We start from the raw sequence: 14,514 nt of genomic DNA on the forward strand, positions 1-14,514 counted from the left end.
AGAAAAAGGCTGGTCTTTTCCAAAGGAAACCAGCAATTAGGCTCCCTCGAAGATCCTAATGGCAAATAGCGGTGTCTGAATTTTGACTAAAAAATATCACAGCAAGCCTCTAGAAAAAAAGTCCATGTGAAGACTCAGCTCTGGGTTTACTGACTGCCAGTTATTCATCATACGCATTGCACTGCAGTGAAAATCCACAAAGCTAGGTCATCCCCATGAAACACAAGCTGGCAACTCCACCTTGCATGCAAGCACACCACAAAGATGCAGCCATGCAAGCAGCGACTTAACTCACCTGACCGCAGCAGGAGCTGCCGTTATTTAATCGCCACTTAGAGGATACAAATGAAAGAATTTCAAACACCAGCATTCAAAAGAAAAAACATTAAACCCATCCCAGACATGTAAATGTCAAAATTATTAACTAATTATTTAAATATGAAGAGTCAACAAATGATTTCACCCTGTGGCAGAACACAGAGGCATCCTCTTAAGACTCTGGGTGCCGTGATTTGTTTAAGCAATATGGGACATAATCATGTTTAATATTAAAAAGATACCAGTGCAACACATCTGATAGCAAAACTGACATTTATGCTGTCATTATATGCACTTGTCACTAAATTTAATCTGCATTATCATGAGAAGTGCTCAGATGGTTTGAAGGCAAAAATATAATGTATGTTCAATGTTATTTAGGAATATTAATAAGCTCCTTTATTTTAAGATATAAAACATTAATAGTTGTTCTAAAGAGGGCTCACTTTTAACCTTTAACAACATTTAAGTGGCTGTAATTTTTATCAGATTGTTTGCATTTTGATTTAGCTCAAGTCCTGAAGCTACAATTAAACTTGCAGCTACCTTCTCTCACTAGGCTTCCTCCAACAGCTGGAATAATCTTTGAAGTCTGCGAAGACACAGAAGAAATGTTATTTACAGCCGGTTTGCACAGTGCAAGCAGAGACAAGTTGTGTTGTGCATTTCCAGGGCTGGTGACAGACCATTTCTCACCAGCACTACAGGAAGTCATCGAAACTATTTTACCCTCCCCAGATGCTCTACCGGACCAAGCTAAGAAGCTGGAAGTGCTGCGGGGCAGGATTTTAAGAAGTGCTCTAAATGAGCCAAACCCAATTCTCATTTCAGTCAGCGTTAAACCCCACCAACTGGCTCCACCGAAGGCAGAAGTGGCCTAACTCAGCTTGTTGATGGCCACCTACCTGGAAAGCCCAACACGTCTCGGGATGAGACGCTAAACCCATTTAAACATAAAAAATAACTGAAAAAAAAAAAAATCACAGATGCCTTTTAAAGCAGAGAGAAATCCACTCAGACAGTAGGGAAGCGAGGAGGATTTCAGCCCAGAGAAGTCATCCCACGTGTTGCAGCATCTCTCCGACCAGCTCTGCTGCTGAGGGACGGAGCCGCGGACTCTGCACGAGCAGAGGGGCAGCACCGCCGAACCTGTGGCGGAGGCTGCGCTGCGTTGGCACCCATGTGATGATCAAGGCAATGCTCACTGATGTCAAAGGAAGTTACGCTGACACACTGAAAGCCGTACAATTAGTAGGGGCGTCATCCAGGAGAAAGAAATAATATATTGTTTTCTCCCAGGCAAAGCCACGGGTGTTTTTCATTTGTGCTAACTTGCTGTAAGTGCCTGCAGGGTCCATGATTTGATTTACTGTGGATGACGGGCAGTACAGGCACAGACACGTTTAGGTATAATTATTATAGTAGCCAGGCTCATACACTAAGAACATCAGCAAAATCAACAACAGCTCAATAAGACAACAGAGAATTTTCCAACACAAACCCCACACCACTCACATGCTCTTGATTCTTTCAGAAAAAGGAAAAAAAGAGTTAAATCAGGATGTTTTGAGATCAGTGGTAGCCTTGCCACTAATCCCATGGAGCACCAATTTCACCCCAAATTACTCTGTATTTTGCAGTTTTCATATGAAGTTAAGCAAAACCCAAGCTAAGAACAGTGTGTGTCTCAAACCACCACATGATGCAAGTTCTACTCCAGGACCCAACAAGCCCAGCTCCCAGCTCAGCCCTCAATCCAAGCACTAAAGAAAATACAGTGTTGAGGGTTTAGACAATGCATGGAGCAAAGGATATATTAATGGCTATCATCAACTCTTTGAATGGCACTTATAAAAAACCCCACAAAACAACAAACCCACAAGCTGGAAGGGCGTGCAGATCCCAGAGCAGAGGTTTGACCGGCAGCCCAGTGGGGTTTGCTCGGATCCCTCTTCACAGCACTGCCATCTCTTGCATCCTGACAGTACTAACAGTGCCCAAAACTTACTTGCCATTGATACACTCATCCAGATTTTAACATCACTAGTATGGCTTCAAGGTCTGATCCAATGCCTGTTACAATATCTATCATTTTTTCATACTGGAACAAAATGAGGCCTATGCACTTATCTAAATTAAATGAGAATTAGGACTGTTTGGGTTTAGATGCCTAAATTCTCATAGCAAACAAGCTAAGAGACACTAACAAGATATCATTTATAACTGTTTAAGATATTCTTCTTATTTAAGTCTCTTAAACTAAGGACATAAGAAAGCACATGGAAGACAGGCTACTCAGTTCCACATTAGTCTATATTTTCATTCCTTTTTTGTCGTCATAGATGAGCAAACTACCTAAAAGTCTGGGGTAAATGCACAGTAAAAGAATGCACTGTAAAAGAAAACTGTCTGCACTGGAATTACTGACACCAAAGTGTTTCCACTGTAAAAATATTTTCAAAAAATATCAGATAGATCCAAATACCTCAATCCTAGTCAACATTTTTGTTGTATATTAACAAATCCTCTTCTGTACCACTGAATATAATAAACTGAAGCAATGCATTCCCATTGAAAAGACCAGTTTTATTACAGGGCCATGACCTGGACCAGCTTTCAACCAGCCCTGATTAAATGCAAATTCTGATATTCTGCACCACACACCTTCCACGTGGTAAAAAACAAAGTCTCAAACACTTCCCATTTGTTGCTGTCATTTAACATAAAAATTTATCTGGATGCTGGATATATGAAGTGTGTCTGAGAATAGCTCACTAGATCACACACAGATAGAAAACCCACTCAGTGTGTACGGGCTAAGTAGGGTTGTATTAATGAATGTACTGTTGCTTCACGCATCGAGTGTCTGTCACTAAACCGATAATTTGCAAATGCAGAAGCAGGGACTGGGGGATGCACTGGCTGCAGCCACTGCCGGCTCCCCCCACTGCAGTCTCAAGAAGCTAATCTTGTTCGGTTCAGAGTGCTTGATCCACGCTCCTGGGAACGACTGAGGACATGAGCAACGAGACAGTCCGCATGTGTCCACATTTGGGGTTTTATTTCCACTCGTATCTGCCCTGATTTCCTTCCCAGGAATGCCGTGCTTGTGAAAGGCACAGCATGACATCCGAAGAGACTTACATCTTCTCTGCACTAACAGCGTGGCAGCAGAAAAGCAAAAGCTTCCCTACAGCATACACCAGAATTACCAACAAGAAGGGAGGACTGCGTCTGGATTGAAGCTTTGGCCCATTGTCTTCTATGGCAAACCTGGCACCGAAGTCAGCCTAGCCAGGATTTCACCTCTGTCGCAGCAATTTTGACTCTCTGCCCGTTCTGCCTTGGGACTTCCAGTCAGCACAATAAGGGTCTTAATGGTGCCAGAAGCTTTTGTGTTATGAACCGCAGGCAGAAGTCGTGAAACCCTTCACATAAGCAAGCAAATACTCATCAGACAGTCAAGAAATTTAAGACACTGCTGAACTGTAAGGGATTCAAACCTGCATCCAGAAGTATGATGTTTCGCATTGGCACACCACGCTAAAACAAACCTTATGCTAACCAACTTTCTGTCCTTCAGCAAAACCTGACTGTAAATACAAGTGGTATGAGTGCAGTTGGCATGTGTCAGAATACATTTGAGAACCCAGCACAGAAATACATCTGTAGTGGAACAGCAGCTACAAACTGCTCCTAACAAGCAATGGCTAAACACCCTAAGTCTCTCCTAATTGCTCACTTCATTGTATTTGACAGAATCCATCAACCAGAGTACATCAGGTCACAACAGCGCAGCTTGATCGTAGGAACCGTGACAACATAACCTGGTAGAATACAAGGCCCTCGTGTCAGAAATGGAGCAAGCCAGCACTCAGGAAAACTGGGAGGGTTATACCCCATCACTGTCCCGCACACACAGGATAACAACACAGTAACGTAACACACAGTTCAGGAAGCATCCTGCGTACCATGGCACACGGGTACGGAGCACAGTCATTAAGATGCCAACAGATGCTATGTTAAGAATCAAGCTTAAAACAAAAAAACCAAAAAAAAAAAAAAAAAGGAGCAAAAGACAGCATGATTTGTTGCATCGAGGCAAGTACAGCCAACCTGCTGATTTTCTACAACACTAGCACCACCAAAGGATCAGGCAGAGGGATGTCCATCGTTTCCAGCCCTGCAGTACACTGGCTCCTACCTGGCTCTCTCAACAAGACTCCGGTGATTTTTTAACACAGAGATCACGGCTGTAAGCTCTTTCTCAGCAGCACTCTCCAAAGGTAAGCTGGCTCTGGAGGAATCGTTCTTTCTCTCCTAGCATCCACCACCAAGTCTTCTCCAAGCAACAAAAGTAACTTTTTGTTCAACTAAAGGACAAGCCCTCTGTATGTCAGCAGGAAGAAAAAAGACAGCCAAGAACCAGCCAGGCTATTTTGCCTTGTTCTGCTTTCCCAGCTAATGCTTACACCCTCCCCACAACTGCTCCAGACCAGGAATAAGCCCTCAATGAAAGCATGCAGTCCGGGCAGCGACTAGGAAATGGTGTGGCATTTCTGCTCTGGATTTCTCATAGCTCAATCTCTCTTGCTTTTTAATTCCTTTGCTGAGAACTCAAACCAGATTTCATAAAGCAAAGCATTTGCTAAATGAGAGATAAGTTAAAATGCCTGTGCCTGTGGAGAAGACTTTTTTCTTTCTTTCTGCTGGACAGAGATTGGTTAAGGATCTGTGAAACGCTGATCAAATGATGCACCTCTCTAAGCCTGTCTGACAGCGCTGCAAAGGGAAAGCAAATGAGTAAGAAGGAAAGCATTCATTTCCTCGAGTCTCTTCCTTTTAACCAACCTTGATGCTTTAGTGCCTCTGCCGGGATGCCAGCGCTGACTTTCCTTTATGTCCCATTTACTTGCATTTATTTTAATTGGATCTGGGACTAAGGGCGCTCGGCAACCCTTAATTCTGCCAACAACAAAGCAAGGGCACAAACAATAACAAAAAACCCTCCACAACCACCCCCCCCCCCAAAAAAAAAAAAAAAAGAAAAAAGACACCCACTGATGCGTTTCTCAGGGCAGCATGGTTCTCTTTTCCTCCTGCAAATAATCCAGCGGGGTTCAAAAAGTGGGTAGGAGCGGCTGGATTATTTCCTTTAATAGCAGAAGTTAGAGCTGGGAGAGCCACGTTTAACCCAGCCCCAGCCGCAGCAGGTTCCCTCCCAGCACGTCCCCACGTATGTACACCCCCAGGCGTGCACCAGCCCTTGCACACGGACACACTTACACGGACACACGCTCACAGACACTCACACACGGTTCGAGTTTCGGCCGTCCCGGGGACGCGGAGGGCAGTCGCACGGCAGCGCGGCGGGGACGGGGCCCCTCCCGCCTCTGCCCCGCGGAGCCCGGCGCGACCACCCCAGGGAGAGGCGGGCAGGGCCGGGCGGGCACGGCTGCTCCCCCCGCTGCCCCCGGCTCCCCCGCCCCGGGGCAGAGCGCTCCCCGTCAGCTCCAACCGGTGCCCGGTGCCTGCAAATGGGGAGGGCGAGCCCTCCCTTCTAAAAATATTTGGGAAAAAAATGACATAGACAGACAGACAGATAGATAGATAAAAATACGAACAGGCAGGTCCTCCGGTAACATCCCTCTCTCCCCAGCCCAAGCAGCTGCAGCCAGTCCCCAGGCTCAGCCAAGAGCAACTGCAGCTGAAGAGCAGCGACAGACACGCACACCCCCTCTTTCCCTCGCCCGCTCCCTGCGACAAAAAAAAAAAAAAAAAAAAAGAAAAAAAGAAACCCACTAAAAAACAGCGAGGGAAAAAAAAATAAAAACTGAAAGCACAGCTCTTGCCTGCATGCGAGCTAAAGCGCGATGCGAGGCGGGGAGCGAGCCCAGGGGCAGCCGCCCGCCGCTGCACCTTGCAGGGCAAAGCGGGAGAGCGACTCGCCGCCGGCTGGGAAAGGGAGCGGGGGGATGAAAGTGGGACACGGGGACAGCGCTCGGCGCCGCTTCCCGGGCGGAGGGAGCGGCGGCGGAGCCCCCGCGGCAGAAGTTTCCCCAAGTCGCGGCCGCAGCCCCCCCGGCGCCCCCCGCCGGAGTTTGCCCGGCGGAAAGTTTCTCCGCCATCCTCTCCTCGCCCCTCTCCCGAGCCCCAAGCGGGTACGCACCGGCCGGCTCAGCTCCGGGGGCTGCCCCGCGGCCTCCCGCGCCGGGTCTCCATGCCGCCCCGGACGCCGCTGAGGGCTGCGGCGGGAGGAGGGGAGAGGGGGCGATCCCCGCCCGGCCGCCGCGCCGAGCACAGCGCAGCCTGCCGGGAGCGCGGCCCGCGCCCGCCTCCCGGCCCGCGGGGAGGGACCGCCGCCGCCGCCGCCCGCCCCGGCCCCGCCCGCCGCGGGGCTCCCACCGCCCCAACGCGGGGCCCGGGGGAGTCGCTGAACCGCTGGCGAAAAGTCTCTCCCTCCCGGGGGACTCGCCCAAGGTCACCCGCTCCCGGAAAGGTGCCGGGTCGCCGGGTGTCCCTCCGCTCCCCTCGGGGGCCACCGCTCCTCTCCTGCCGTCGCGCCGCCGGAGGAAGGCGCTGGCCGGGCGGGCAGTGCCGGCGCTGTGCTCACCGGCTGCCTCCGCCTGTCCCCGTCCGGCTCTGCACGGCTTTCCCTGCACCCTGAGCGATGCCGGGGCAGCCGCTCTTGGCGTGCGGCGGGGGGTGGAGGCGGCTGGGGGAGCTGGTTAACCCCCCGCCGGTTAGCCCCCCGCCCGTTACCCCCCCGCCCGTTAACCCCCCGGGATAAGCGCTGAGTGCTGGGGCAGGCTCCTGGGTACCAGCGCGATTGCAACTTCCCCGTAAGCACAGTTACGCCGCTGAGCCATAGCTCTGTGATACATAGTCTGTGACAGTCCGCTGTGAAAGCTACACGTGTCCAAAGAGCTGCTCCCTTTGGCGTTACTAGCGAGGAAATACATTTAGTGTCTCCTGTGCATTTGAATTGATGTCCAAGTTCCAATTCTGCCAATTGTAATAGGATGTTGTGATAAAGCAGCTGTTTCACCATCCGTTCATTTCCTTCTCTAGTGGTGGAGCCCAGGCCGCTGCCTGACCAGGTATCTCATTCAAGAAAGAAAGAGAGATCACTTTCACATCCTCTTTCTTTCTTTCTTTCTTTCTTTTTTTTTTTTTTTTTTTTTCCTTAACAGTGGCTACCTTCAGCTATTCCCTCCTCTGCAAGAGCTTTGAAGTGCTGCTAATTTTGTTTGTTCTCTGGTCTGCTGCTCCTTCACTTTGTCCATGCCTCCCGCTTGGCTGCAGGTCACAACTGCTAAACCAAACCACAGGTAAGAAGGTCCCCACGAGGACCGGCAGCGTAGCGCCCTTCGCCAATTCCATAAAGCACTCACATGTCCTGATCAATCTGCTGCTGTAATTTAGTGTGAAGGTGAAAAAACAAGTGAGCAAACAAAACCAACCAGCAACTCCACGTTAATCGCAGGAACCAGGGTAATAATCGCAAAGCAGGAGGGCATGGTCTGCGCTGTGAAAAATGAGAAGGAAAATACATACAGAAACTGATTGTAAAATTTACCAGCTGAAATTAGAAGTTCTACAATGGAAGCAGGTAACAAATACCGCCTTTGTCTAAAATCTACAATAGAGTTAATAATTTTATACCCACCACCTGCTTGCATTGGTCATGGAAGGTGATCTTGTGCAAGTCACCTTTTCTAGCAGTTTATTATCAATTGCATTAAAAAGCCTTCCAGAAGTCACAAGAAAAGATCAGAGCCTCACTGTGTCACTCACTAAATAAACACAATGAGGAGATGTCCTATTCCAAAAAGCTCATAATCCTCATCGACAAGACTAATTTAGAGTGGGATGAAAATGTATTGTGCTGCAGATGGTACTGAGAAAGAAACCGATTTGCCCAAGGTCATGCAGGAAGTCTGTGGCAGAGCCAAGAACTAAACACAAGTCTCCTGAAACCCAGTCTAAAAATAGTGCTGATAATTGCACATGAACTCCAGAAAACACACATTACACAGATAATCATCTTTTGACCAGTATTTTGGAGGTACTGGGCTCCATTTCATTATAATTTTCAACTGCACTGATAACTGAAAGGCCACTTGCTAAATTTAAATCACATTATTTGAAAGTCCTCTATCCAGAAATTCCTATCGTGGAACAAAAGGCACTAAGACATAGCATCTGGGCCAACGCAGATGCTTTCGGAGTGTGTCTGCTTCTACTGCCCCCTTCCTAAGGGGAACCAGAAGGGTGTCCGAATCTGCACTTTTGTCTTGGGAGGGAGACATCCTGCTCCTCATAGTGTTTTCCTGAGGCTCCAGGGGCCACGCTGTCCCTACCCACCCTCTGCCTGGTAGCAGTACCCCAGATTTGATCCCATATTCCACCATCCCGTTTAGGCCCATTAAAATATTCCCTGGAATACAGCTTTCATTTACTCTCATGGCAAACCTGTCTCAGGTCTCAGGAGGTCTCTTCCTGTGTCCTCTTCCTATTCCAGCTCCCTCTTGTTTTCTTAACCAATGCAGAGGCATTTCTTGCGATGCAAAACCCACGCAACTGGAAAACAACAGTAGCATCATGTTGCACCCTTCAGGCACCCTTACTTGTCACTTAGGAAAGCCATTTACACATACATTTGGTGAATGGTACAATGTATAAATGCTAATAAGTATTAGTAGAAGTAGTTAATGCGGTTTTCCTTATTAATCAATCCTACCAGCATGGTAATGATTTCTGTTGTTCTTCTGGAGCTTCCTCCAGCAGGGAGTGAGCTCTGTTGATTAGCAAGACCATTTTGCATGTATATAACATTTTTGTTCATCTGTAACAATCTCATTATCGTATTTTTTCTCAAGGAGGTGAGCAGTTCCCAACTTATGCTTAAGGAAATCGCACTATCATCTCCCATACCACCGTTTTACAGTCGGGTATCTGCGAGGTTCAGTAGAATTTACGCTGCTGTGAAAGAAGATTGGGAGCAGGATGGCTGAGATGCCCCACGTCAGGTAACGAGTCAGGGATGGCCAGGAGCAAAGCTCCTAGCTTCACACCTCAGAATAATTTGCTATTTTGCAGCAGGACTTGAAAGGTAAACAGCTTCAAATGACTGTTGGAAAGACAGTAACGTAACTATCATGTCTGATTAATAATGTCATCATGATCTACAGAAACAGACCAAGAAACAGCTTTTAGGTTCCCGCATCCTGAGTAGTGAGAAGAATCTCTCCTCATTTTCCTGCCAAGATGATCAGATTCAAGAAGATGTGAGCAAACCACTGCGACAACAGAGTATTTCACTTTCTCTTAACTCAGTAATTTACATTGAAATGATCATAAATAATTCAGCTAGTATAAATAAAAATAAATCCAAGCAGAAAGAAAAGGTTTTCCCAGAGATTCAAGGTTCAGAAGACAGGAAGACAGATTTTAGACCTGATGTTAACTGAACCAGCAGTAAGCTATTGAAGCTGAATCTCAGCATACTATCATAAATTATGAAACATTGACATTTCACTTTGAATTAATGCAAAGGGCTATTTATACACTCTTTTAGAGACAGTTGCCTGGGCAAATTAATACCCTGTTTCCTTCACCAGGCCAAATGTTAGCAACACTGCTATTTTTCAAAGTATCAAACTATTTGCATATTGAAAATGTTTTAATACAATCTGTCCCCCAGGGCTGCTGTGTGAGTTACTTTGAAAAGGTAATCAGTCATAATTCACTGGCGCCTTGATCCAAAATCTCGCTTGATTCAAAATATTACTGATGATTTTCAGGGTGAGAGGTAGCTCGTTATGAGGGAATTGCTTTCGGTTGGTAGGGCCACAGGCCACCAGCGTGGGAAAGACGTTCCATGGGTTACGGTTGCCTTTCTGGGCTTGCTACCAATAAAAGGTCTGGATATCAGATCACAGTGGAAGAACTAGGCATGAGCACGTAACAAAAATATTCACTATGGTTCCCTGAAATTTGAACTTTGGATGTGACTGCATATTGAAACATCAATTTATTGCTCGTATGTATTAGAAATGCTTTTGTACTTTTTTTTTTTTAAAGGAAAAAAAAACAGAAATTATAACACTCCAAAGTGAGTTTTTGTGAGACTACTTTTTACAGATCAATGTTTTAGGTGTCATTGCAGTAAAGCATCAGCTAAGAATGTGCTTAAGTACTGAATGTTTAGACTTGCAAACACGCTTAAATGCTTCACTAAACTGGAGTTTAAAATAGCTAAAATTATTATTTGAAATACCATCCAAATGGTATGAAAATCACTAGTCACTTTCAACGAATTCCATGGTTTTGGGGTCCATCATTATGAACAAGATACACTGGTATGTCCTGCTCAGAGCCTTTTCTTTATCTCAGAGATAACATCTCCAGAATCAGAAGTGCCTTGAGACTGATGTGAACAAATCCACAGCCGAGTAACACAGTCCCACATCCCGCAGGTGGGTTTCTCTCTGTCTGATTCCCTGTAGAGAGGCAGCCTCCTGGTCCTACCAAGGACTTCTGTACAAATGTCTTGCAGCTTTTTTGTCTCTTCTCACTTCTCATGGCAGCGGGTAACACTAGCGCAGTTTCAAAACAGTTAACGAGCAGTGACAGTGCTCATAGACTTCTCTAGAAACGTGATGTGGCAGCCCAAGACAGCTCAACGGTGACGACACCAGAAATTTGCTTCGAGCCTATTCTTCATGTTTCCTCAAAAAGCGACTCCTGCACAAATGTTATTCAAGGGCATTGCATGGCACTGCTTTGCAGGAGGGTCAGCAGCAGAGGGGACTGCAGCCTGCAGGTGCTCCCGCGGGAGTAATTAAGGGGATAGGTAAGGCACATAGCTCATTGCTAGCTAGCAGTGCCATTCAACAAGAAAGATCTCCCGGTAATGCAGGAAACATTGCAGCAGGGATTTACCGTGTCTCTCCATCTCATTTGGAAACTGCAATGAGATCACACATCAAAAAATCCATTTTGACAGTGCATATTGAAGTATTTCTCATGTATTATGCCAGATTATGCCTTGCAGCACAAAACTATTAGCATTTCTAGCCGCCAAATGTCAGAGGTTTGACTTAAACGCGTAGAGTGAAGTCATCCCGCATAGAAGGGAAGCATTCAAGCTGATGTGTCTGCAGTTTCCATTATTTAAAGCATATAGTAATATTTGTGAAGGACTGGGTCAGCTTTGATAATTTAACTTCGATTATTTAAGTTCGCTTTTCTTTTTGGTCTGTTCAGCACCTCCCAGCCACAGCCTGGTCTCATTCGAGCCCGGCTGCACGTAACGCTGACTCCAAGAGGAGCGGATCAAATCCACAGCTTCCCTTCGCAGGGAACAGACCTGCCACTCAAAGAGGGTTGAAATGTCATCAATGAGCTGAAGGCAAATCGCAGGAGGTGATGCTGGAATGCTTACCCTCCATCAGGGTAATAAGCTGTATTTGATGGCTTGATCTAAAACATCAAATCCTGCTCGCAGAAAATTGAGAGCAGGGTTTTGTGGCTTCTTTTTTATTTTATTTCATTGAAATAGATCTAAGAGAGGAAGGAAGTGCTGTGTGGAGCCAGAAGTTTCCCATTCGTCTCTGCCAGTGAGTTTCTAGGTAGCCCTTGACCTCTATCTTAACCTCCTCGAGTTTGATTTCCCATTTTGAAAAAATAAAGAGAGACAGTCACTGGGGATCATAAGACAAGAAAAGATGATCTTTTTGTGAATTTACCAGTCGAACTGTAGTTTGATTCCTTATTCTGCTATCTGTATCTTGTGAGACTTTAGAGAAATCATGGGTTATCTCCGTGGCTCAATTTTTCTGTCTGTGATGATACAAACCCAGAAGCACTTTTGGTCTGTCTCCTGTTTTTAGACAAATAAACATACCTATTGTTATGTATTTTACAATGATTTATCATCTAGAGGTCTGACTTTGACTGAGGCACTTTAATTTTAGTAATAGGGTGCAAAAATAGTTCTGAGATTTCTCCTTGGAGCACTCTGAGGTCAGTGGAAAGATACTGTGGAAGTACGTTATGTTACTTAACATACAAGAAAGAATAAAACGAAAGCAACTTGGGTTCATAAAAGTTGTGAAAGGTCCTGCAACCAGGCAGTAGAAAGCCCTAAGGATTCAGGGTACCGTGCAGCGTAAGGGAGGGACTGATCTTACCCACGATAGATTTTTCTGTTCATTGTACCAAGAACCCACTCCAGTAAACATTTAAACATGTGCTTAGCTTGATAGACATGAGTGGCTTTTTTACTTCAATTTTAAAGCTTAGGCATGGCTGTTTGCAGGGTGGGGATTTAGTGTGGGATTCCCTGGTCCTTTACGCACATGATTTCATTAGGTGTGTTTCTGTAGCACTGCCTTAGGGCATGAGCCAAGCCCAGCTGAAGTCAGGGGGGATTCTCTACAGATTTTGATGGCAGCTGGGCTGGACCCTTTATGGGAAACAAAACCAGATTTTGTGGAACATAAAAGCCAAAAAAAAGAGTCCTCCTAAATTTGTGGGGATGAAATACTCATTTCCTGTTTTAGGACTAGAGACTTTATAAATCAAGCTTCTAACCAGAGCAAAATTTTACCAGCTGTACTATAAGCCGCTGAAAATAAGGTGAAAGTATAACACACTCTTAGCAAACCCTTAGTTTTAACTGAGCAGAAGGCATTGCTTGGCTGTGCGTAACAGTTCAGTGGGAGGTAATGATCGTGTTTATTTGGGTTCACAGGTTCTTTTGCTGTTGTATGCTTTCATGGTACCTGCTTTAAAAAAAAAATCTATAAAGAATATATTTACAAATGCCAGCTTATCTGTGGTTTCATGCCATAGCTGTCATTTCACATGAGGTGAGATGACTTTCAGTTGGCATGCCAAGCCATCCTAGCTTAACTTGTATCACAGCTCCAGTTTCTGCTGCTGGCATCAGCTCGTAATAGAGTTACAGGATTAAAAACTTGCCATTTCTGAAAGCTTTCTTGGTAATGAGCAGAGTTTGAGACGCGGATTTGAGTCCTATTTGATTGCACTGTTATTCTCCCTCTTTTGGCGGCAACGTTCATGACAGGTCGGCGAGTGCAATTCGTACTTCCAGTGTTGGCTTTGCATGCTGCTCTCTGCCCTTTGCTTCCAGCTGAATCATTCCCTAACCACAATCCCTGGTTCTTGTACTCGGTGAGATGAGATAACAAATAGAAATGCTGGAAAGCAAGGAGAAAAGAGAGGATAAGAGAGAGAGGGGAAAAGGAAGAACAATAGCTATCCACTGGCCAAATAAGAACATCCAATATGCTAGTGGTGGATGACTTCAATAAAGACAGGTAAGAATAGTTGACAGTCTAATAGGACATAAAGAGGAAACTAGAGACCATAAAGGATGAAAGAACAGCTGAAATGAAAGGATAAAATGTGATAAAAGTCAATCAAGACAAGTGTAGCATTGACAGCTTGGAGTGTCTTTGTGTTTTGAGTGCTGCTGCCTGGTGAGTGCTTGCTGCCTCACAGCTCCTCAAAGAACCAGCTGGACCTGACAAGTCAGAAGGTCCAGCTTTGCAAGGCCTCTAATTTCTTAGTGTCACTCTTCCCCGGTTTCCTGGAGATAACTGCAAAGGTTACTGTCACTACCAATTACATACCCAGGTTAGTCTCTGTCTGGGGGTTAAAGGAAGATCCAAAGGAAGAACAAGGGCTGGATTGTATAAAAATGCCTAATTACAGGTGCTGCAAGTTTTGGAGGGCAGTTTGCAGTAACTAGAAATGGAGCTGGTTAATTGTTGGCTGTTCAATACCCGCTGAAAATCAGGAAGCTCTATCATTTCCTTCCATCTGGGAAACTGAATCATAGTTGCAACTCTTATCCTGGGGCCACAAGGGCAGAAATGGATTCTCTGGTTTCTATTAAGATGCAAATTGAGATCTTTTCCACTTTAGAGAAGTGATGGTATCTCTTTTGTAGAGTGAATTCGTTGGTATCTAGTAATTCTGTTTCAATCTTTTTCTTTTTTCTTGCAACATATTTTTATAAGTCTTACAGGAATTTAATATCTTTGAGATCCCTATCCTTCAAAACAGAGATTCAAAAGTTTTGGGAGCAGACTGACTGACAGAGGCAGTCATACGCAGTGTGACTGCACAAGACTTTTCCTCAGCAAACCAAGCTGCAAGCAC

This window comes from Balearica regulorum, chromosome 1, assembly GCF_011004875.1.
Source record: "Balearica regulorum gibbericeps isolate bBalReg1 chromosome 1, bBalReg1.pri, whole genome shotgun sequence".
NCBI lineage: Eukaryota > Metazoa > Chordata > Aves > Gruiformes > Gruidae > Balearica > Balearica regulorum.